At 40.9% G+C, this 25302-nt stretch overlaps 1 protein-coding gene across 2 annotated transcripts in view; it reads right to left on the reverse strand.

The window, feature by feature from the left end:
* Nucleotides 1–25302, reverse strand: part of tsnare1 (T-SNARE Domain Containing 1) — a 320279-nt gene that overhangs the window by 281989 nt on the left and 12988 nt on the right. The window contains exon 2 of one of the 2 annotated variants that reach the window (XM_033639647.2): nt 5706–5729. The exons of the other annotated variant lie outside the window; for it this stretch is intronic. The gene's annotated coding sequence lies outside the window, so the exon portion shown is untranslated. The remainder of the gene's footprint in view (nt 1–5705; nt 5730–25302) is intronic. 2 annotated transcript variants of the gene reach the window in all.

Genomic DNA, 25302 nt, shown 5'->3' on the forward strand with positions numbered 1-25302 from the left:
CTCCTTCATATAAATTTGGAAGCAACTGCAACATGTGGGCACAATGAAACACTGTTAAGCCCATACAGCAGTCTGTGCTGTTTAAATAACTGTCTAGACTGTGATGACAGAAGAACAGTGCTCTGACAGTTAAGGGACTGGAGGTGGTTGCTAGCCTACTGGCTGAGGCCAGGGTCTTCCTGCTCTTACCTATCACACCCAGCGCTCTCTACTCTCTAATTGGAACAACCTATTTAATTGGGTTTGGAAACCATGGAGACGGCTGCTCCATCGGGGAGCTGATAAGCTGAAAGAGACACCTTCAACAGAGGAGATGATGCTGTGCGAGGTGGCCTTGGCTCTGCAGTGACTTAGACGTCTCATTCGCTAAATAACTGAAGCAGATGTGACTGACATGGAAGTGTTGCATCAACCTTCCCACACATGCCTGCGCTACAGCACGTCAATAACATAAAAAAGTGACAGCAAGCGAGATATATCAATACAGCAGTTTCATTGCTTGACTTTAAGTTTTTCTTGAGTAAAACTGTTTCTCAGCTTGTGGGGAGAAGGATTTATTTGTTCTGTGTGATAGTAGTGGATCAATTCGGGGCATTGTCATGTGCAGTTTCAAGTAAAAGTTGGTCAAGGTTAGTCTTTAAATGTATTTATTTTAAGGTATTGACCCACTTTGAATTTGGACTGCTTACAGGTTTAAAAAATGAACACTTTAGATAAAATATAGCAGCCCAGTTGCCAGAAGAAAATGTTGGCATTGTGTATTTCTGCAATCCATGAATGCAATCCATATGTATCATATCAACATTCCTAAAGTGACGTAGTATATGAGGTAACTCTGTCATCGGGAGGTGGAGGGGATGGTGAAGCGTGTGGCACCTAGGCGAGATGCCTGCCAAGCCGCAGACCAGTATTTGAGACCAACTAACAACAAAAACAGTGGTGTTTTAGTGAGTCATCGCTATGTTTACAGAGGCTTTGTAGCCACCAAATGTGTTTTTTTTTTGTTGTTTTTTTGGTGACACATTGCTGTTTTTCCAGCAGGGATAGTGCTGTAAAAATCGGTAGTTTTTTGAGACATCAGCCGCTCTGCAACTTGGATTAGTCTTTTCTTAACCATAACCAAGTGCTTTTCATGCCTAAACGTATCACACGTTAACCACAGTGTTGTTGAAACATAACATTTCAGCTAATTTGCTATATAATAACAAACAAATGTTTGTTTGTTTTTCTAGTGATTGGGTTGAATGTATCCCCTTAAAGACTCATTTTAAAAACAGTTGAATTACTGCCTCTTATGTGCCTAAGCAAACCCATCACTTTGCAGTTACACTTCACATTCTTGTCTGTGAACGCGGATGCTTCACACACATCCTCCCCCCAGCAGCACAAACGATCTATGCAAGCAGAACCGTTTCAAGGTCAATACCAAGATTAGTGTCACTAATTCAGAATCTGACACAATGTCTCCCCTTCTGTTCCTGAATTATCACATTGGATAATGGCCAGAAAAGTGTTTTTGCAGAACATTATGATGTCACAGTGAAGCTGACCGTTGACCTTTGGGATATAAAATGTCATCACTATATAATTTTATCCTATTAGACATATGTGTAAAATTTTGTTATAATTAGCATATGAATTCCTGAGTTATGGCCAAACTATGATTTGTGAGGCCTCACTGACCTTTGACTAGAGCTGGGTTGAAAAAATCGATTTAATCGATTCAAATCGATTTTCCTTTAAATGGCACAATATTGATTCATTAATTAAAAAATCGATCTTTTAATATAACTATTTTCCTCTGTGGACGTGTTGTACAGCCGGTAGCAGACTGCAGCAGCCTGCAGTACTATCAACCCAGGTAGTCTCGCGAGATCAGCATTTAGCACCTGAGGTCATGGCGAGAGATCTCGTGAGATGGCCGGACATTGAATGAAGACAGAGCAGCAAACAGTGGTGGGAGCGTGTCCACTGAAGGCATGGGTCTACGGTGCGAGTATTTTCACTCACATTTTCCCCTAAAAATATAACGCTAATAATGTACGCATGTTTATTAAATGCACATCAGTTTCACAGAAAAGATTAAGAAATACCACTAAGCATCAGCACACTGCTAGCTGTAGCCTCAGTTTGTACCTCATACAGATCTGCTGGTAAAGTAAACTTAGCGTTAGCAAGCGTGATAAAAGATGGCAGAGAGGCGACATTGTTCAAATAAACCAAAGATTTATTAATTCTCTGTAGCAGTAAACACATGGGCCGATAACAAATGTGTTAACTAACTATGCTAAAGCTTTACAAGCTATTCAAGGCTGCTGACGATAACGTTAACATGACAAACAGCAAGGCTAACGTTACGGCTAACAAGCTAACGTACTGACGCTCCTCAGACACACACACACACACACACATACGGGACAGCCTCTCAGTCCTTCCTTACCCGCTAACGTTAGCTCATGTACAACACAGGTACCACACAGAAACTTTTACAAAGGGTCATAATGTGCTTCTAGTGACTGTCAAATCGCCAGCGAACGTTGTTTACACAGACACAGAGAGCAGCGTGCCTGCTCTCATGGAACAAAGATCCTCTGAGAAGAAAGACGGTTCACTCTGCTCTGCCGCCAGGAACAAACTGGTAGGCAAAGATCCTCTCTGAGGAAGAGGGTTCACTTTGCTGCAGGGTTCACCTACATATATTTTTTCTCTTCTGATACAGTCAATGTGTGCATCACAACCACTGTAGTGTATTGCACAAAAGCTTTATAAGACGGTTACAGGCAGCAAACTTGTGGATGTCCTTTGTTTACATTTTTTGTAGCCACTTCACTTAAATTGTCTGCCTTGTGATTAGATTTAATTTAAAATATTTATTTTGTATGTGTTGGTCAGGTAATGTTAAATAAAAGTACATGATAACTAATGTACTGCTTTGGGGTCAATTCTTAATGTAAACAGTATTTTTAATAGTAATGCACCAGGTCAGAGGGTTCCTTGTTAAATATACTTAGTTAGTTCTCAGAAAATATCTTAATAGCCAAGCAAATTCTGTATCATAATTGAAATATACTTCACTGAATCGATTTTGAACTGAATTGAATCGAATCGAATCGAATCGTGAATCGGATTGAACTGAGTCCTTGAAAATCGAATCGAATCGATCTGGAAAATCTGAATCGATACCCAGCCCTACCTTTGACCACCAAATTCTAATCAGTTCATTTTTGAGTCCAAGAGGATGTTTGTGCCAAATTTGAGGACACTCCCCTTAAAGGGATAGTGCACCCAAAAATGAAAATTCAGCCATTATCTACTCACCCATATGCCGACCGAGGCCCTGGTGAAGTTTTAGAGTCCGCACATCCGAGATTGGTGGGGGGAGCGGCTAGCACACCTAATGGCTGACAGCGCCCCAGACTAACGTCCAAGAACACACAATTGAAGCCACATAATATCGCAAACATGCTCATCCGTAGTGATCCAAGTGTCCTGAAGCCCCGACATAAAAAGTTGTTTCGAAAAACGTCATTTGAACTCTGTTTTTAGCCTCACCATAGCCTGTAGCTCTGACTGCTTCTCTGTGCTCCGCGCTCAAATGTGTGCGCTCAGGGTGATCGGTGATGCACGGTCTCTGAAGAGCAGCAGTCTCGTCAGTACTGATGTCCAGATTCTCAAGTGCAGGCATCGCCAATTCCCAGTCTGAGCAGCAAAGACTTTCCTCACCCGTTGGCATTGCTTTGTATTTGAAACAACTACACCACCAGGTTTCCAGTGCTCGACTCCGGTATTCTGTGGCTGGCTGAGGCTCATGAGCTGCGGCGGCTGCTTCATCCATTAGCCTGAGTTCCATCCGTATACTCGGGCTCAAACAAATACGGCTTAACAAAGAAATGCTGTTCCTCCTCAGTTTCAAAGTCTTCAGACATGTTGGGCTGTCCTTTGCTAAAAGACCATAGTGCAAGTTATCTTTTAGCTACTGTGGTTACCGTTGTCTCTCCCTGCGCTGCACGTGTCACGTGATGTAAACACGGGTGAGCAAAGCTCATGCTTTCGCTGGTCTTGCGCAAGTGCGCACATGTGAGCGCGGAGCACAGAGAAGCAGTCAGAGCTACAGGCTACAGTGAGGCTAAAAACAGAGTTTATATGACGTTTTTCGAAACAACTTTTTATGTCGGGGCTTCAGGACACTTGGATCACTACAGATGAGCATGTTGGAGATATTTTGTGGCTTCAATTTTGTGTTCTTGGATGTTAGTCTGGGGCGCCGATAGCCATTAGGTGTGCTAGCCGCTCCCCCGCCGATCTCCGCAAGGGATGTGAGGACTCTAAAACTTCACCAGAGCATTCCTCAGCATGAGGGTGAGTAGATAATGTCTGAATTTTCATTTTTGGGTGCACTATCCCTTTAAGGCCTTCTTGAGCTATCACCTTCATGAGAATGGGACAGATGTACAGAAAGCCCAAAAACATAATGCCTCCCGCCATGGCTATCACCGGCATGGAAGCTTAAAATCAAAACATGCTATTTATATGGCAGCAATGAAAAAATCGGTCTGTGTGAAAATGTTTGTGTGTCCTCATTTGAGGAAAAATCGTATTCCATTAAATTTCTAAGACAGCAACAGTTACCTCTGAGATCAAAACTATATATCAAAACAGATAAGCTTAAAACGCAAAGCACATTTTTTAAGATTAAACCAGTGGTTCCCAGTTATTTAGCCCCTGTCCTCTTGCAAAAAAGCAGTGTCTGGTTTCAGATGTCCTTAGTTGTTAGCAGACTTTTACCCTCCAAACTTAAGTTAAGGATTTTAGTATTCCACTTGTGAATACCAGTACCCAACAGTCAGGCGTTTCTGTTTTATGAGGTCTCATGAGGGTGCCGTGCTAGCTCTCTGAGATCTACCAGTGGGTGTGACATTGTTTGTCCCAACCCGGTCTCATTCCAAAGTCGCTAAATACCGGCGCTTGGGCAGTGACTTCCAACATCAGACACAGACAAAGAAGGTGTCCTTTCACTTCTGCATGGTATGCAGCCTGTCATCATTATTGTGTTACAGTGCCTGGTGGCCTGGTGCCTGGAGGAAAGGTGGTGGAATAACAAGTTAAGTTGAGGGGCTGAAAGTGCAAAGAGGGATGGGTCCAACAACTACCGACTTTCACCCAGGAGGCCAATGTTGGCTTCCCACATGACCATACAGCCAAACCTTGTCCTTTTTTCTAAACCCCAAAAGCAAATGGGGTTTTGTTGCATAAACCTAACTAGATAAGGACAATGTTGTACCTACTTAGTGTTTTTATTTTGAAAGAGACTGTATGCAAACTATACATTTCCTGTGAAAACATAAGTGTAGTTGGTGAACACACAATGTATGTAACAGACTGAAGTTGACATGGCGTCCCAGAACGCCAACAACCAACGCACCCAGCGTACCTTGCAGGTCATATGTTGATGTGAAAAGTCCATGACCAAACGTTGGTATGTGATGAGGTCAGATTGAAAATGTGTTGTTTGTCCATGTATAAGGGTCCTGATGTCCCCATTTAGTGCCTTAATGAAAGGCTGGAGTGGACCACTGCCTCCCACCACCACCCTCACCTCACACAGTGGTAAAATAAAAGTAATGCATGTATGTGATGCCTATACTGCCTGATCAGGTGTTGATATACCTACAAATAGCATGTATCCATATGAAACTTAAGCTTACCTTTGATGACAGCTGAATATAACACTAGAAAAGAAGAAATAGGAAAAACAACATGAATAAATAGAACAAAAAGCATAACTATAATGACTAGTTACTGACATGTTCGCACTTCTTGTTTATGTCAATATGAGTTCAACTTGATCCCACACAGTGAGCCCTGCCTGTTTCTCAACAGCTAATGTCAAATGGGGATAATTATGCTTACATAAGGATCAGTATGTGAAATAAACTGTATATTTCAAACTTCAAACATGAAATTTGTTTAGATAATAATTAAATGACAGCCTGTGTTTCCTGACTTGTTGTAGTACACTTTATTTAACAACCCAAACCGTAAAGGGCTACTCCACCAATATAACCGATGAAGATCAGTTTACTCATCCTGGCTGAAACTACTCAGCCTCTATCTGCTGTGGCCATTGAGAAGCTCTGTCAAGTTTGAGGAGTTAGAGTTTGAAAGTGGTGGACATTTACCAGGAGGGAAGGGTCTAATGACATACTGACAACTTGCATAATGGCAAACTAAGAATCCACTGTTTTTGGAACTTGACCCATATAAAGAACTAAGAGTAAGGTTTTGTCTGTACCATATCGGGTGTAGCAGTACAATATCCATGCCAACATACAATATACTGTTAGAATCTGTAGCATCAAATAGATATGTTTGCATGATTGACAGATGACTAGCAGTATCAGGCATGGTGCTTGTCTTGCCTCTGGCTTCCTCCTCTTTGACCAAATCGGGATTTTGTGGCCACAGTAACTGACAAAGACAGTGGTGAGCTATAGATCCAAACTTCATGCTCCAAAACCTCCTTACAGAAACCTTTATGTGATGTTTTTCTGCACTATTTGTTTGGAATTGCAACTTGTCTAGCAAGAAAAACAGCTCTTTGGCTTCACCCACCAAGATTTAGCTCAACCATCAAAACAGTTTCTATTTCCACAGCAGCTTTGCCTGGACTAAATGTTTGCAGAACTAAAACTCCACAGGCAAACACTCATAAAATAATGAATAAAATCCCCATAGACAAAAAGATCAATGCAATGTCCACTTTTACTACCAAACTCAGACTTTGTGCAGAAGTGCCAGACAGTCCTACCCCCAGACAGTGTCAAGCCACCTGCATCTATTGGAACATGATAAAAATAAAACAACTCTAAAAATTGCCTTTATCCTGGCTGTCCAAGATCCAAAACTGTTTTCAGAAAAATAAGAAATCTTTCCATGTTCAAAAAGAGAAAGGTGATGATAGAAAAAAAGACAATATTCAATTTGTCTGACAGTCCTATGATTGCTGGAGGCTCTTGAGGCACAGAGTTGGTTGGAACAGTCAGAGATTAAAGAAATATCATTTTAAAGAATTCAAAAAGTCAAAATGTATCAACTTATATAAGAAAATAGCCTTCTTCCTTGGGTATACTGGAAGATGCCTGAAACTTTCACTCAAAGCAACAGCAGAAGTAATGAAATATAAGTAAATGCAGAAAAAATGGTTGCAGAGATAAATCTGCACCGCATGACTGTATGAGGTTGGGAGGGCGATCATGAAACATTGCATAGCTCATGGTTTGTCATATAATCTGGTCTTTGGAATCTAGGTGGAAAAAACAAAAGCAATAAGTGCCTAAAACAAAAATTGAGTTGTTTTTTTAATTTATTTTTTTAAGTTAAGAATGTCGGATAAAAAAATCACTAAAATGTCATCTCAGAAAACTTGGTCCAACCTACTGCCCTCCAACAAACCATTCAAGTGGCAGGACAACATTGTCTGTCAGTGCCCTTTAAAACTATTACAAATGAAAGTTACAAAAAATGATTGATATGACCATTTTCTGGTCTGCCACATCTGTGGTTAGGTTTAAAACTACAGCTGATTGTTGGTAGTGGATGGGAAACAAAAAGCAATTGTTTCCAATGGAAAGAGCTGCTGCATTTTCCCAGGAAGCTGTGCAAGTAATGTTGGTGCTATCCTCCACTGCCCTGATTTCCCACCAGGTCTTACCACCAAAGCTCAACTGAATTGAGCTCTGAGTATATTGGTTGCCACAGCACAAGTTCAGTGGGATTCTAGCAGAGGTTAAAGTTATGATGACAGCAGTTCCACTATAGAAAGAGTACAGAATGGAGGGAAAGTTGATTTCGATGCATGTCTAATCCCGGTTATGTATACTACCTCGTGCGAATTATGTACACTTGCACATTTTCTGTGGAACTGGCTTAAGTGCTTTGCAGCTTTACAACAACATAATTTAGTTTACCTTTGCCTTTGAGAAAAAATTATCCTTCATCCTTATCACACATTTTTGTCAGGATAACTACAATCAGCAATAGGTGAAATGCGGGACATTTACATAAAGTAAGGTCAGTTAAAGATGAGCAGTGTTCCTGCATATATTTGTCAAAGTGTTTTGTGACCCTAGAGGCAGTCTTTTCTATATTCCGTTCCATCTGGAGGTCCAAGCAATACAGCCTTAAAACAAAGATGCTGTTGTATATCAGCAATGTCAAGTCTGTTCTGCTGTATAGTGTAGAGAGCTGGCGAGTGGTCAAAACAGACATGAGAAGACTGGAAGTTTTTCACAATGGATGCCTCAGACGGATATGCCAGATCTTTTGGCTTAATAAAATCTCCAACCATGAACTGTACAAGAAAACAGGTAGCCGGAGCATCACCAAGGAAACTATACACAGACACCTGAGATGGCTCGGACATGTGTTGAGAATGGAGCAGGATCAGATCACAAAAGTTGCCTTAAGATGGACACCACCAGGCAAAAGAAAACCCTGGAGGCCCAAAACCACCTGATGCAGAACTGTGACACAAGAGCTGGAACAGATGAATTTGTCATGGGGAGAAGCGCAACATGCTGCCAAGGACCGAATATAATGGAGAGAGCTCATTGAAGCCTTATGTCCCACAGAGGATGAAGAGGACTAAGTAAGTCAGTAAGAGGCAGTCTGAGAAATCACCTCAAGTGATGCCACCTGGGTCAGTGTCAGTTGGGGCTAAAGACTACAGGTTTAAAAAATGAAAAAAAAAATCTGAAGGTGTGGAATTTGAAAAAGACCTCAGACCTCTGTAACTTCTCGTGTCTGACAAAGGCTAGAGGCTCCAGGCTACACCAGTGACTCCTAGCATAACACACACCAATCTGTGCCCAAACTATAGGCGATCATGAATATGAGCCCCCATAGGTTAAGTACGGTTTGAAAAAAATGAATGGTTGGGCATGGTCACATTACATACTTAGCAAACAGTTACGAACCTAATGCGTTAGTTACGAAGGTTAGATTTAGGAAAGAGGAGTTATGTAGATTAAAGAAACATGGGAAGTGTCACAGTACATACTTAACATAAAGTTACATAGGCTAGGTTTACAGTAGGAAAGTAAAGTTATGAAGGTTAGGTTATGTGCTTAACACAAAGTTACTTAAGTAAGTAACTTACTTAACTTACTTGGATGGGCGTCATCAAGTTACGTATTTAACTTAAATCTTTGTAGGTAAAGTGAAGTTATGTAGGTTTGGTGTAGGAAAAGAAACATGGTTGGGCATTATCACATTGCATACTAGACAAAAAGTAATAAACTTAACATGATGATGTAATTTAAAATACCTCAAAGTTGTCTTGGTTTCATATGGGACATGAACACCAGTTTCCTGGGGGAGTAGTACTATCTTAAGGTATACACATTAACAGTGCATGAAAACAGCCTGATCATGTTGCATTGTGGGTAATGTAGGCACCAAGGATGAATACTTAGTTTTGGTCCTTGTGTTTTAAACTGTCTATCATGAGTCTGTCAATGTTATAGGGGTGGAATGCTCAATTGTGTAGCACTCAGCTTTGAAAACCATTATACTTCCCAAAGTATGAAAATTCTCACTGATGTAAATGAAACACAAGCAGTAAAACCATTCTATCAGTTGTTAAATTTAGCCGGATAATCTAAATTACTTTTCTGAGGTAAGATCACAGGTGACCGCACCCTCACACAGGGTAATAATCTCTCATTTTACACAAAAACTCTGCGTCTATGTGCACAACTTGAGAAACTAAAATAGACCATAGCTAAACCATATTGGCAGTAAACTATGATGGTGGTTTGCAAAGGGCTGTCATCATTTTATTGTTTGCCTTTGTTCTCTCCTCCAAATAACTTTGGATAATATGGGGATTTGTTACCAACATGTCTGACTGCGTGTGTTTCTTAGCCTGTTAAACTTCTTTTTAGCAATGTCGTCATGCTCCCAGATCGCAGCAATTAATGCGGTGGCCACAATGTCATCATTACTGGTAGGAAAAATCCATTAAGCTTTAGGTCAGATCATTGGAAGAATCCATAAGCTGTTGTTGTATCTGAGAGGAACCAGCTGTATCTTTATTAGTGAGGCAGGTGTCTGGGCACAACACATACAGTCCAGCCAGACGATTATCAATAACACTGTGAAGACGGGTAGCCCACATGTCCCACAGCGAGACAGGAACGCTTTAGTGAAAGGTGACCTTGAGTCAGGGGGCTAAAACGCTACGCTGCTTTCATTTGTTTGAAAGGACCAAAAAGGTTGTCCTCTCTGCACTTATTTGATTGGATTGTCAATGGCAGGATGAGAGTTTTCTGCCGCACGTCGCTGCCTTGCATGCATACGAATGTGGTGAGGAGCAGGTGATAGTCCTAAGGGGAGACTCTTCATTATTCCACAAACTCCTCACACTAATCTGCGCATAAAAACTGTTCCGCTCCCTTCTTTCTCCAGCCTCTCTCCCTCTCTCTCTCAATCTGGTTTGTGGCCTTTCTCTAAAGGACAGCAGAGCGTGCAGTAGACTGTGTCTGGCCTTCTTTTAATCTGACCTTTGAAAGAAGCAGCTATTATGTTACCTCAGGGTTGTGTAACACGCACCAGGATACCTACAGTAATACCTTCAAGTCAGGGTATTCAACAGCTATCTCAGCTGATTGTATTTTTAGAACGGCGGCCCCTGAATGAAAAGCAGCAAATAAGAAAACAACCAGAAGGCGTATGTTGGATTATAGTTAAGGCTGCAGCATAAAAACATACTCATATGTCACAAGGACATATTCTTGCTTCAACAAAAACACAAACACGTTACACACAGGATGTGAAGCCATGTTACAACAACTGCTGCTGGACAAGTCTGCTCTTCCTTAAAGGGCATGCTTTCAGAGCTGTGCCATTAGCACCCTGGAAAACTGAATCTAGCAAAAATTGAGTGTCTTGAATAAATGAAAGCCTTTTCTTTAACAGATTTGGGCAAATGTGTTTCTTTGTTCAAATGTTTACACCTTTATTATGTCATAAGCAAAGCCGCATCCACCTCACATAAAGGGCTTTCACTTATGAGATATACAGACATTATAAAGTTATTAGAAAAGTACTGAATTATATACGTTAGCTGGTTTCACAGGCTGAGTAAGTTCCCCATGACTAGTAAACCCAGTTTGGCATACAACTTTGTATATGTAGTATCCCTTTAGAAGATAGTCGACAATTGTAGGAGGGAGGTTGAGTTTGATCAAGAAGAATAAGTTAGATGGTGTTGGCTACATGTTATGTTGAATTTGTGTTTTTTTTCCCTGTTTTGTTTGTTGTTGTTTTGTTTATTTTTGCATGCCTCCAGTGAATGAAGAATCCAAAAACTGAAAATTCTTAACAAATGTAAGTCACAGGCGACTACTTTAACAACAGCAAAAATATCAAGAATATCTGTTTACAAACTCTCCCACAACTCCTGCACTATAATCCAAGTCTCATTTACCCAGTTATATGCTCATTTCTTCCCAAACAGACAGCCCTTTCTAAAGGGGAACTGAAGTTAAAGTGAAACTTGTCTATGTTCTCTTTATAGCCAGACTCCATTGACAAAAATAGTAATTTTACCTTGCTGTGAACAGCTGCCTGAATCATTAAAGTTTGTTTGTGTTACTGTGTGACTTTGGTGAACTAAAAGGTTAGTTCAGATTCACCTAAGTCACACAATAACACAAACAAATTACCAATTGAGGCAGTGGTATACCAGCAGCTCCCATGTTCAGCAAGGTAAAATTACTGTTTTTCTCGATGGATTTTGGCTTTGAAGAGAGCATAGTCAAGTTTCACTTTAAGTTCAGTTTCTCATTGAAAAGGGCTGTCTGATTGGAAAAAATACTGAGCATAGGACTGGGTAAATGAGACTTGAATTATAATGTAAGAGTTGTATGGGTGTGTAAATCAATATTTTGATGTAGTTTTGCTATTGTTAAACATGGACCCCTGTAACTTCAATTCATCAAGACTTGTTTAAGTTTCTGGATTCTTCATTCACTATTGAGGCATGTGAGAAAAGTTTTCTTCATGAATTCAACATCACATGGGGTACGTAATTGATAAACAAATGGTTGTAACATGAGTGTTTAAATAAAATAGAAAGACTTCAGAGTCTACAGTCATGTTAGCAGCTCTGTCAGACAGCACACTGAGCATTTTATTTCATTTGCAGTATTAGGGCTAACGGAAGTACAGATATTGTCCCTAACCAGCAGTGGAATGCCAATAGGTCTCCTCAGGCCGTGTGGACAGGCCTCCAGTGAGCAGTCTGGTAATGGGCTCCCTGTTTGGAGTGGAGTGGAGCAGCCCGAGGACTTGGCCAGAGATAAGGAAGAGTAATGATCTTTGGCCGATGAGTGAGCCATGCTGCTTCCACTCTAGCAGCCTCATGCTGCACACCAACAAATGCACCGCACGGAGTCATCGCTCCAGTCGAGGATGTTTTCTGGAAGTCCCACCGAGAGCGTCTGAAGCTCAGTGTCTGGGATGTGCCGAGGAGCTCCCGGGGGAAACGAGAGCTGTCCCGAGCCCTGGCATTTCAAAATGCCGTTCTTCCTGTGTGGTTTCTGGGGGGCTTCCTGGCCCTGGCTGCAGGATCACAACAGATGGCCAAATGGACATCCACGATGCGGCCTTCTGGTGCCATCCTCATGCCACATATGCTTCATCCTGCGGCTATGACTTCCTGGAGATTGCTTTCTCACAGTCCCTCACAGCCGTCACCATGGCTACACAATCCCAGTTGTGGGGAACAGACCTCAGCGTGCACAGACACACACACTCCAGCATTAAAACCCTCTTGAATCCCTAAATCACCACATGCAAGGCACTCCAAAGACACTGTTGGATTTTATTTTATCAGACTAACACATACTGGTAATGCTGGACCATCACTTTCTCTTATATTCCTTAATATTCAGATTTCACGTGTCATGAGGCTGGATCGTTGGTACTAGATGATAAGATGCGTCTCAGTCAGGCCTCAACAAAAGCTGACTCTTGAATGAATGGATTTCACTCTCTGGTTATGACAAGATAATCAGAGGCATTTCCAAACACAATGCCAAGCAGTCATCTGGTCATGCTTTGCGAAACAATCGTGCTGCTTTGGCTGACTGATAAGCTCAGGCTAATCTATGGAGTACTTTGAAAGCAAACACGATTGATTATATTGCAATCAAATTGGCTCCGCAGAGCATGGTAAATGTACACAGGCAGGTGGACAGAATGGTGGAGAGTGCACATGCACGAAAGGGAACTTTGAAGAAATTAAATCACATAAAGGCAGCTATGCAGACCAGCTGTACTGGGCTTAATGCTATTTAGCAGTATTTGTAAGCTTTAAAGGAACAATCCAGCATTTTGGGAAACATATTTTCTGATCTGCCACCCTTATCAGCAGGATGACATCATTTGTCTGTGCCCTAGAAACTGTTACAAATCACTGTTAATGTGACAGCAGAAAAAGATCATGGTGAGGGTTAGAATAAGTATTGTTTTACAGTTGAGGTCATCATCATCATGGTCCATCCATCCATCCATCCATCCATCCATTATTTGTAACAGCTTATCCTTTGCAGGGCTGCAGGGGGCTGGAGCCAGTCCCAACTGACATTGGGCAAATGGCGGGGTCACTGTGGACAGTTTGCCAGACAATCACAGGGCTCACACATAAACAGACAGGCAACTATTTACGTTCACCAACAGGCAATGTAGAGTCGACAATTAGCGCTGGAGTGCAAGACTCATAAATATAAATGAATGGACATTACAATCAAACACTTGCCAGACGAGTTCGCTGTATTTCTAGGTTGACCAGAGTTGTGGTGTCTGGTGTCTGGTGTCTGCGGCAACTTTCCTGCACGCCTGAGGCATTTTACATCAACCAGCCAGAGCTAAAGGGTACAGGATGCGGGGAGACCCCATATTGGAGTAGCTAAGAGTATGGCGGAAGCTGTGGAGGAAAGTTGTAAGAGGCCTTCACAATAGGGTAGAGTAGATGTTTCAGATGCTTCAGATAAAAAAGAAATTCAGAGTTCAGAGGAAGGATTAAAGAAAAAAAAAAGAAAGCAATTGATGGCAAGGACAAACATGGACATGTATTGGTGTAGCTTTTTCTTGTTGGAGTGCACTGAAAGAAGACAAGGTACTAAGGGCAGACACAGGTGTTGCGCTGCTGCTCATGGACCTTGAACCACAGGACTCTCTACGGAGGCATGTCAAAGCTGGAAAGCTTCAAATATGAAACTGAAAAGTTGTTTTTGTAAAAGCATGTATTGTTTGCCATCCAACTGACTGACTGTAACTAACTGTTAGTTCCCATCCACTAACCTGCATGAATTGGTAGGTAAGTAGCCATAGCTTTGTAACAACCTTCTAAAAGAGACCGTCCTCCGCCAAAATATCATAGTAGTAGTGTAATAGTTTGTTTGTACATGCAGCAATTAAAACTCATGTTTGACATGATATGACAGGAGTAAAGGAGGAGGAAGTCAGGTGAAAAAGTATAAAGAGCTACAAAGCTGCTCAGGTGAATGGGTCAAACAAACACACCATCTGAAAGACCGGTGTCCATGTCCTATGTGACACCTAAAGTCAATTTTGAGTTGTTTTAACGACATAAAGTAGTTTGTTGTGGTCTGTTACATGACACACATCTTGAGATACATCACATAGTTTTGCTGCAACTGCAACCGTTTAACAATATCAACCACGTTTAAAACTACGACCGTTTTAACGGTCACATAGCTACAGAGCTACTCTGCACTGATACAACGCTCCTGTGGGTGGTATTTAGAGGGTAGGAACAAACAACCTCAGTGGTCATATGGGTTGGAAGACTTCATGTTCTAAAAACATTGTTTTGCTGGAAGTACATTTTTCTGTGGTGGAAAATAAGCTAAGTATCTGGCATTGATGAGTACCTCATCTGATGGCTTCATCACCTGGTCTTTTCTTTTACATGGACAGTGTTTGTGTAGGGGAAAGCAATTATGAAGTAACGCTTCATGGAAGTAATGCAGCAATTTTCTCTCAGCCCATATAAGTCTGACTTGCCTAACTATATCAGCACATAAAGCACGCGACACTTACCCCAGAACCACAAAAAATCTTTTGTATACACTGTACTTTCACTGTGTTCAATAGGTAAAGTTGATTTGGATTGTGAGGAGTAAATTCACTTAAAGGAGCAATAAGCGAAATTCATCATTTCTAGATTGAAGGAATTAAAAAATTGCTATGTGAAGAACTAGACGTGTAATTTCATCTGGAGTATAGCATGACCTCACACACCCTCTCTCTGTGTTGATCTCCAGCTCATTGTTTACAAGCTGGTCCGGCTATGCGTTCATGTACGTTCATGTGAATCCCCACGCCTCCCTGCGAGGCCACATTTTTGTAATATATTTGCTGAGATGGAGGCGAGGCTCAGTGACTAGAAGAGCTGATAGAAGCGATCCATAGCTGTAAGTTACTCCAGTAGCCGGTGGCAGCCGACTCGGCTAGAGACATTGCCGGATCCTGGCTAGTCCTAACACCGGGAGCTAATGCTAACGTTCCTCCTCTTCTCCGTGAGTGAGAGCGATGTTTTAACCTAGCGGTAGAGGGAGGGGTGGCTCATGACACACTTTGTTTTGGTCTACAGGCAGCGCACAACAGCAAACCTAGCGGTCAAACGATTTTGCTTTTTGCCCCTTTATGCAATTTTTTTTTTTTTTTTTTTTTGATTATTAATTGCTATTTCTCTGATTGGTGGATTTGCTAAATTGCATGCCTACATGTTGAGGGTCCTTGCTCTGACATATAACTATTTCACCCCTATCATGTTAAAAGAAATATACCCATTATGTTGGCTTTTTTTCAGTGTAGAAGCAAGTCAGGTTTAACAATAAGGAGTCATTGTTTGGACAAAACTAACAGATGTTTCTTTCATCCCTCTACAGTAACAACGAGCATTTCTACAGGTCACAAGAAGTAACCCAGAGCTTCAAAGAAAAGGCTCTACTCTCACCAATGCACCCACAGTTTCCAGGGACAAGGATGAGGAATGTCTTCCGTGTGGGGAGACATTAAGCTCATCCTGGCCTGGGGAAGTGTGGCTGCAGTGTGTCTTTTATCTGCACTGGTCCCATGAGGCATGTACTGAGTGCACAGAGCACTACATCTGTCAAAACTGTGACAATAAATAAAAAAAGAGAAAATACTGTTGGTAATAGAGCAAATGAAATGTGTTATTATTTACTGCTGCTTGTTGTTTCCTTGTACAGATTCATGTTGATCTGTTACCTCTGACATAGAACTGCCTTGCCTGTGAGCTTTGGAGATGATTTACCCTTCTTTATAAAGACTATTCTAAAAGTAATTTTACTCACCTGGTCCTCATGTGCCCATTTCCCTCGTAGCACTCATTAAAGTACTGCATTTAACCTAAACCTACCCCTGCATCTGTGCCCCGAAGATCATATTCCTTTTGTTGGTATCTTTGTTGCAAATTCTGTACTTTTACTCTTTTAATTTTGACTCTGAATCCAACCAGCCTGAATCCAATCCTTGATCCTAATCCAAACACAAGGAATATTCTAGAAATGATTTTACTTACCTGGTCCTTCTCTGCATATGCCCCTTGTAGCACTCATGGGAGTGCTGCATTTTAACCCAAACCTAACCTTGACAACCTGTCTTTCACCCTAACACCTCTTAGCTAGCTAAATGCTAACTTTCTTCAGGACTTCCGCTTCTGGACCAAGAAACAAAGGTAGCTGATACATAGGTATGGTGGGCAAGTCACGTAACTGCTCCAGCTGCAGCTATACCCTCTTGGACTCTATGGTTGTTGCTCAAACGTCCATGTCTTCATAAGCCTGCCAACACACACACACACACACACACACACACACACCTCAAACTTGGACTGAACTCAGATCAAATAGTAAACTAGGCAGTGCTGATTAGATATAAACCTAGATTTTGTTGATGTATTGCCTATTTCTCACCTAAAATGTCTTATAAACACATTTTACTGCACTTTTTAGCTGTACTACCATAATTTGTGAACAGGAGGTGGGCACCACACTATTTCCTGTAAAACAGAGGGTGAAAAAAAACAAAACAAATAATAACACTAGGCAGAGTTGATCAAATGTAGACCAAGGTTCTGTTGCTGCATTTCCTGTTTCTCATTTTCAGAATCATATTTTAGCTCATTGTTTGACTGTAATGCAAGATTGTTCATTACAGTCTGGCCACCATATTGTGTCCTGTGGAAAAACAGCCAAGCTTGTTTTCAGTCACCCACCAGCAAGAGTGTTTATTAGTCAGGTGCTGTGCAGGGCATTCTGGTAGTTGTAGGTTTTCTCCCTCTTGAGCAACAGTGAATGCCACAGCCTTTTTTCTCTGTTTTTTTTCTGGTCATGTAGCACCAATTTCAAAAAGTCTCTGCATCTTTCTACTGCATAGACAGCCTACTTTTATGAAAAGACAATCCTTCCAGCAGTAAAATACAATGTTCTTCTTTAATTGGCCAATCTTGAATTTCATTGCATCCACAGTTGAGCCAGGTTCAACTCTTTTGCCGAACAACCCTGCATATTTTTACAGGCGCCTTCTGCATCAGCACACCTGCTATACCAGTGCAATACCCTCACTAAAACAAATAAGGGGATTGAGGTTTTATGTCAGTCTGAACAAACCTTATCCTCCATCTTTAATCATAAATTCAGCAGTAGCCTTTAGCCATTGGCTGCACTGACTAAGGTCAGTTCTGCAGCTCATGTTCAAAGTTCATAGTGCACATATCCACTAAGGATGCCTGAGAACAAAAACAGACCACATACAATATAATAGAACACCTTTAAATAAAAAACAAACAATGTTTAAATTGTAAATTTATATTATTCTTGATTGTATTTTTTCACATCTGACAGAGCTAGGAGAGCACTCCAGTTTTTGCAAAGTTAGGCATATCATGTCCCTGTCTGTCTTAAGTCTGAACTGGACACACAGAGATGAAAATAATACTTCTCAAATAATCATCTCATCTGGGGAAGACCTGGGCAAAATGGACAAATGCCCCAGGGTCCCCAACAAACACTGCATTATTAAAACATCTTCACTGACTTTTGGTTTGACATGGGAAATGAAAAGTGGGCTCCTGGTCAAGAGTCCATAGTTTGTTTGACCCATCCACCATACCATCTGCCTGCCTGCGTTATAAACTGCTGCCAGCTAGTGCATTTCATAACGCTTATTATATTATCATAATATTAGTTACACTGTCTGCAGATGCTGCACATTCCTAAATTTGTGAGTGGGGCCAGACATTTTTTTTCCAATGCAGGTTATCAGTCTAATGGTAATACAGCACAAAAGTATGTTTCCAGTAAAGTCTTACACACTTGGAGAGTTCTACCAATGAGGAGGGCAGTTAGTACAGGCACAAATCCTCTAAAGGGCTTAAGTTCTTCAGATACCCCTACCCAAGATAGGACAACAAACAGCAATATCTTTTTCTCAGAATTCTGATATGTCTTCATGAAATGGATGGTCCTAGAAAAAGTTAGTTTAAATTTTCATTAATAGTGCTCTGATATACACCTCAAAGTAATATGAATATAAAAATATGGATATATTATCAAACTATAGAGCCTATGGCTTTTCAATATAAAGGGAGAAATTTCACAGACATTTTTTTAAAAGAAAGTGACTTGTACTTAGAGGTCTATTGTGTAGAATTTAGGGGAAAATATATGGCAAAAAATGGAATATGATATTCATTACTATGTTTTCATAAGTGTATAGTCACCTTAAACTACAGCCCCGTTTCCACCGAGCAGTACAGTATGGTACTATTCAGTTCAGTACGCTTATTTTCCATTTCCACTGTGAAAAATTGTGGATGGTACAAATGGAACTGCTCCTTACCATCCCCATTTTTCGTACCCCTTCTGTTGGGGCACCTAGCACACAGATCTAGTGCCAAAAGATGGAGCTTAAAACACTGCAGTCCGTTGACTGGTCAACAGAGAATCATCACTTTTGCTGGACAAAAGACTCAATGCAAAAGCAGAAACATCAACTGCGGCAGATTGTTTTAAACACTGCAGCCTGTCTTCTGTTACCTCGAAATGCCGACACGCAACAACGTTTCTTGGTTGGTCCACGTCCACGGCCCTATTGGGATCGAGAAGGTGTTCCAGCTCCTATGTCAATGAATGGCTAACCATGGCTTCCACCAGCCGGCCGAACAATGTCAGACAAAATGTAAAAAACTCAAAAATGACTATAGAAGAATTAAGAACCACAAGAGCCGGAACCACCGCAAGCAGGAAGAGCTGGCGGTGGTTTGACACCATGGATGCCATCATATCTATCTATTGCTACATTGGCTATCGTGTTAGCCTTGTACTCTGCTTGCATCTCAGTTCACTTTTAGCCTTACATTACTGTTAAAACCTTTGTGAAATCTTTACTGTTTTGGCTTGCTTACTAATCAGTTATGCCTGCTAGTCACCCATTGTTAGCCCCCAGCTAGCTTACTAGTGATCCATTGTGTGTGGCTGTTTATATTGTACTTTCTGTGTTTGTTATTTCGTATAGTGTTGAAGTCATAGGAGTATTGTATTCTACTTACGCGGTTGTAAAACATTTCTGCTTAAAATGCAACAATCTCAAGTGAGAACGACACAGGCCCTGGTTGTGAGGACTCCATTATCCTTCCTTCCGGTGAAAAAAGCTCAGAGGCACCACATTTTCCGACGGCACACAGCTCGAAACCTGCAGCGTCTTGACGCCGGCATGACCACTGCTGTCTACCACAGCATCGTCCACCTCCACAAACACCGGCATCCCTATAATGCTGCAAAGTGCATGCAAGAAAAACAATAGCCTTGACAAAACACTTGGCTTACAATCAGTCCCCAGAATTGTGGAGAAAGATGTAATGAGAGCCTATACCCAAGTTTAAAGGAGCAATATGCTAAATTCATCATTTCTAGATTGAAGGAATTAAAAAATTGCTATGTGAAGAACTAGAGGTGTAATTTCATCTGGAGTATAGCATGACCTCACACACCCAGCTAACATTTGCAATTAGCATTGTAAAATGTAGCCCGGCGGGCAGCCTGGCGGCTGTGTTTAGCTATTCCCCTGCCTACTTCAATGATGATGGTACCTGTAAGAGGGAGGTGTGGCTCATGACACACTTTGTTTTGCTCTACAGGCAGTGCACAACAGCGAACCTAGCGGTGAAACGATTTCGCCTATTACTTCTTTAAGTACTATACCCACACTATAATAATGCTTTATAATTTAAGAAATGCCTTGTTGTTTCTGTAGTAGCCCAGAAAGGACAGACCAAACACTGGCTCTAGATCAGGCCATTTACATTTTCACGTTGGCCACCACAGTTATCTTACACACTTGGCACCGGGGGAAGTTTCACTTGGTTGCAATCTGCAACCTCACCACTAGATGCCACTAAATCCTACACACTGGACCAGTGATACTTAACATGTCTGGCCCACCATAGGGTGTCAGGTGTCCCCCATCTACCAACCATTTTCTAATTCACAATAAAAATAATCTTTTGTTTGTTGTCGTACTTTTAATGTAAATAAGATTCCAGGCTGCATAAAAAAAGCATCAAAATAGATTGTTTATCAAACAACAGATGTCTGGGCAAAGCATTGAATGTCCTTGATCTTAGAAATGCCCATATACACTTGACATATTCTGTAACTGGCCCCTGACCTCCTGTTATATGCAAAAGTGGCCCCTAAGTCAAGCAAGCTGAGTATCCCTGCACTAAATATTTAAGGACATATATGGCAGTATGTTGGCACAGTTCAGGCCATCACATTGATTTAAACACTTTCCACAAAATCAATTAAATTGCTACAATAACGGAAAACGTGTAGGAGTGAGGAGTAAAATTGATTTTTTTTTCTTTACATTAATATGCAAGTATGCATATATAAACAGTTTTTATCTATTTCATACTTTTGGAAATATATCAAAAGTAAAACTTTAACTCCATTAAACTCTGGAGCTCAAGATTTCAAAATGTGTGTAGCTCCTCTATAATAGATACTGTAACCATTTATAAGACTTACTACTGATTTTTAAAATTCTTTAGTTTGCAGACATTTTCTTTAGGTATCAACCCTTACTTGATGACCTAGTGTTTGTAGTTTCTCCTGTTTTTTTGTGATGTAACATTAGTGTTTGGCCTATAAAAGTAAAGGGGTCCAATACTGCCTTCTGAAAATGAGCAGGGGACATGCCCCCCTGTAAATTATGCCCCTGCAATGACCACTTTTTAAATGATGATATGGAACATGACATGCATCAGAACATAGAGACAAAACTGTGCCAAATTTGCATAAAAGCACACACCCTGCTCCGACCTTGTGTCTGCAGTGACACTGTGGACATTATACAAACTGTTGCAAGTAGAAGTTTTCATGTCCTCATCTTTATATTTTGGTCAGACACATGAGTAATTACAAAGAGACAACACAGACACAGCAGCTCATTATCTGCATTCTGTTGTTCTATCACTCCATTCTCTGGGGAGAGTAAACCATGGCATCTCTATGCCCTTGCCAATACTTTGTGGAACAAACAAAGTTGTGAGGCAGAACCAGGAACTAATTTCATTAGCGGCTGCCATTTGTGACTGATTACAGGCTGTTCTCCGTGGCTGGCAAGCAGGTCCAAAGTTCTGGGAGGTTAATAACCAGTAACAATCAATTACTTAACCAATCTGATATGATCAATGGGGTTTCCAATCCGGCAGACAGCAAGATGAGTAGCGGAATACGATAAAACCTCAAACATGCTGAATGCTCTCCAGCAGCAATGAGCTGCAGCTAAACTGTTCCCAAAAGCTCAACCGTTTTGCATCAGCAAAATAGAAAAAAATAATCCGACAAAGTTACTCAGGCAAAACTGTGGAACACAGCACCACCACAATAGAGCACAATCCACACAGGAAAAAATGTTAGTCTAATGAATAAAGAACTAAAGATGAATGAAATCTAATGGGCATATTAGTATAGCACACTGAGCAGAGGCATATTCAAACAAAATGCCCAGGCAGAGGTTGGATCACAGAATGTCCACATTGTCAAAAAAGAAAACAGTTCTCCAGCAGCATCTTAATTAGTGCACTATCAGCCATCAGTAGGCCTCCCCTGTATTGCCGTGCATCTCCAACCACATCAGGACTGATTATTCTAATGATGTCCAAACCTCTGTCCGGCCATTACTCACACATCACAGAGCCTGGCCTTGTTATCTCTGACGGCAAGGCCTCTTGTCTCCCCGAATCCACAAATTAAATCCAGAAAAAGGCTTCTTCCCTTTCCTCTATGTCCTTACTAAAGGGTCTCAGTTGTCATCCAGCATTCCAGTCACTTACTTAAGCTATTAGGTGAGCTACAATACTCATTTTCGACGTAATTTTCTGATAGGCAGGAGGAAAATGTTGAAGGAAAAATGCATTCCCATAGCATATTTTGTGTCATAACAAGACTAAAGGTGTAAAGCCCTGCTAGAGGCAGCAATGCTTATTAACCCCCACAATATTACAGTGTTGTACATAACAAACAACATCCTGGTGCTACAAGAAAAAGGCCATGGGAGAAGGATTTATCTCATAGCTATCATGACTTTGCTCTAGAATTTTCATGGCAGTCTGTGAATGAGATATTAGTGTGCCATGTCCATATTCAGGTCTCGGAAGAAAGCACATGGAGTGTCCAAAATTGGTCCATGCTCCAGTAAGCATGATTTGTGCTCAGTTAATTCATTCAGTTCATAAATCATGACAGTTCATTAAATTTGAATGTTTCTTGTGTAATAATATCAAAAATAATCTCCCTCACACTAAAAATCTGCTTCTACTCCTTTCTTAGTGTCTGTTTCTCATGTATCTATCAAATATCAGTTGCTATTTGTCTTTGATTGGCTGTTTACTAAACTGCATGCCTGCATGTCAAAGGTCCTTACTGACATATAGCTATTTTACTCCAATCATATATCAATTATGTCATGTTTCAAAGTCAACTAGATTGTTTAAATACACTCACAAATGGGCAATTTACAGCAGGAGGCATGTTCCATAAAAATCACAATGTATAATTTATACATTATATAACAAGCAAGTATGAAGGAAACAGCCAAAAGCTCTGAATGACCCTGCTTACATGATTGTCTGTGTGCAGAAGCATTTTCTGTCCTCAGTGTTTTAGCATAATGTCTTGGCAAAAAGCTGATGCTGTAATCTAAATTAAGGGACAGACCATTTTGACACTCAAAGGCCAATCAAAAGTACCCTGTAAATCCAGAGATCTCGTGAGTGCACAATTTGAATTTGCTCAGCAAGTCACTTTGGCAATCAGTAATAATGCTCATTACCCATGCCCTTGGAGCCGAGCTGCACCAATCACATTGGTGTATCTGATATAGGCGGGCCAGAGGCAAGCTAAACAGATGACAACAGCTCTGCGACGACGAAGTCCAGAATCAGTCAGTAAACACTGCAAAATGGCTACGGATGAACACCAGTTGTTTGAAACCAGGGTATGAAATTAACAAAATATTTTGGGGGCAATTTTGGCCCCCACAGTCTAAAAAATGGGGGCATTTTCAAAATGTTTGGGGGCCATCAAAAAATTGTAATTATGTTCTAACAATAAGCACATGAAAAGCAAAACCAACTAAGATAGTGTCTTCACTCTTCAGTAGAAACCACTATAAATGAAATAAATAATGGGTTACATAAAGTTATGGTTGCAAAATATCACTCAGATTTCCTATAATTCAACCAGTTTAAATGTGATGATTTAACCATTAATCTACTGATAGCAGTACTAATGTTTCACCACATTACAGTTACTTTTACTGTTAAAAAGGCCAAATTACTATAAATTCCTTAGATGCAATCCTGGAAGTAAGTTAATTTAAAATTTAACATTCATTCTACCTTAATTTTTCATTAATTTGTAATTGTGTAGACACAGATCACCCAAGAAATGGTTAATTTATACTTATGGTACAGCAAAGCCCCCTCCCCTTCTCTGTCAGATTACTCTCACGTAATCAGTGCAGTCTCGTTGATTATGTCTGGAAAATGAGTTGTAGACATGACGGTAAATTAATTTAATAAAAATAAAATTATACTTCTTATACTAATTATACTACTAATGTCAGATTGTAATACTGTTAAAAATATAAATACATATAGTTGTTTCGAAAACTTGGGGGCAATTTTGGCCCCCAGAACATGGCTTTTGGGGGCATTCTTGGATAAATTCTTGCTAATTTCTGACACTGTTTGAAACGGCTTTGGCCACTACAATGAACGAGTTAGACTTGGCTTTTTCTCTAAAAGAGGAACAGAAGACGGCGCTCGAATCTTTCCTTTGCAAGAAGGACATTTTTGCTGTTTTGCCGACCGGATACGGCAAGAGTCTAATCTACCAGTTAGCTCCGCTGGTAGCGCTCTGGATACGTCACCCCGTGTATTGTTCTGATTGGTCGTAGTGTTATCCAATTGCGTGCAGTGATATTTTCAAATGCATGCTTTGTGCCGCCCCTCGAGTTGGGCCATTTGCATTACTCATAGCCAGACCCTAAATCTTTCTAGATTTGGGTCTGGATTTCCAGGCTAAATCAGAAGTACAACAACAAATAACAATCATACCAACCTGTTCTCATTCCGCAGTCGGCTCATATCGGCACTTTGCAGTCGCCTTTCATGTCTATACATTACGAGTTAGATATCCTTCCACATGGTTAGATTTAGAAAAAAACATCATGGTTTGGTTCTACAGTCATAAGGGAAGCAAACACTGGCCTCCCGGGTGAAAGTCTGGGTTTTGTTGGACCCATCCACCAGCCCCCCGGCCAACCCTATAGGGACTTTCTCGCTCCGTATATTACTTCATTACTGCCAGCATATCACACCCCCACAAACGGGTGCCATCTGAACGTGTTATGAACTGACGCCAGCCGTCCCTGTATCACACTGTCTCATAACACCTCCAGAGGTTTTGTCTGACCATGTTTACACACTGACACCACCCTGCGACATATCGTACCACTGCAAAAGGTGGCTTTTGGTGTCAGTGTCTGAAGCTGAAATCACTGACAAAGCAGCAGTATTTGATGGCTTTGGAATGAGAACGGGCTTATCATACCAGCAAAGACGCATTTTTATTGATACGTATTTGTGAAACAAGCATCTGGATCAAGTTGTTGTTT

The sequence above is a fragment of the Epinephelus lanceolatus genome, chromosome 10 (assembly GCF_041903045.1).
Source record: "Epinephelus lanceolatus isolate andai-2023 chromosome 10, ASM4190304v1, whole genome shotgun sequence".
In the NCBI taxonomy this organism is placed as follows: domain Eukaryota; kingdom Metazoa; phylum Chordata; class Actinopteri; order Perciformes; family Serranidae; genus Epinephelus; species Epinephelus lanceolatus.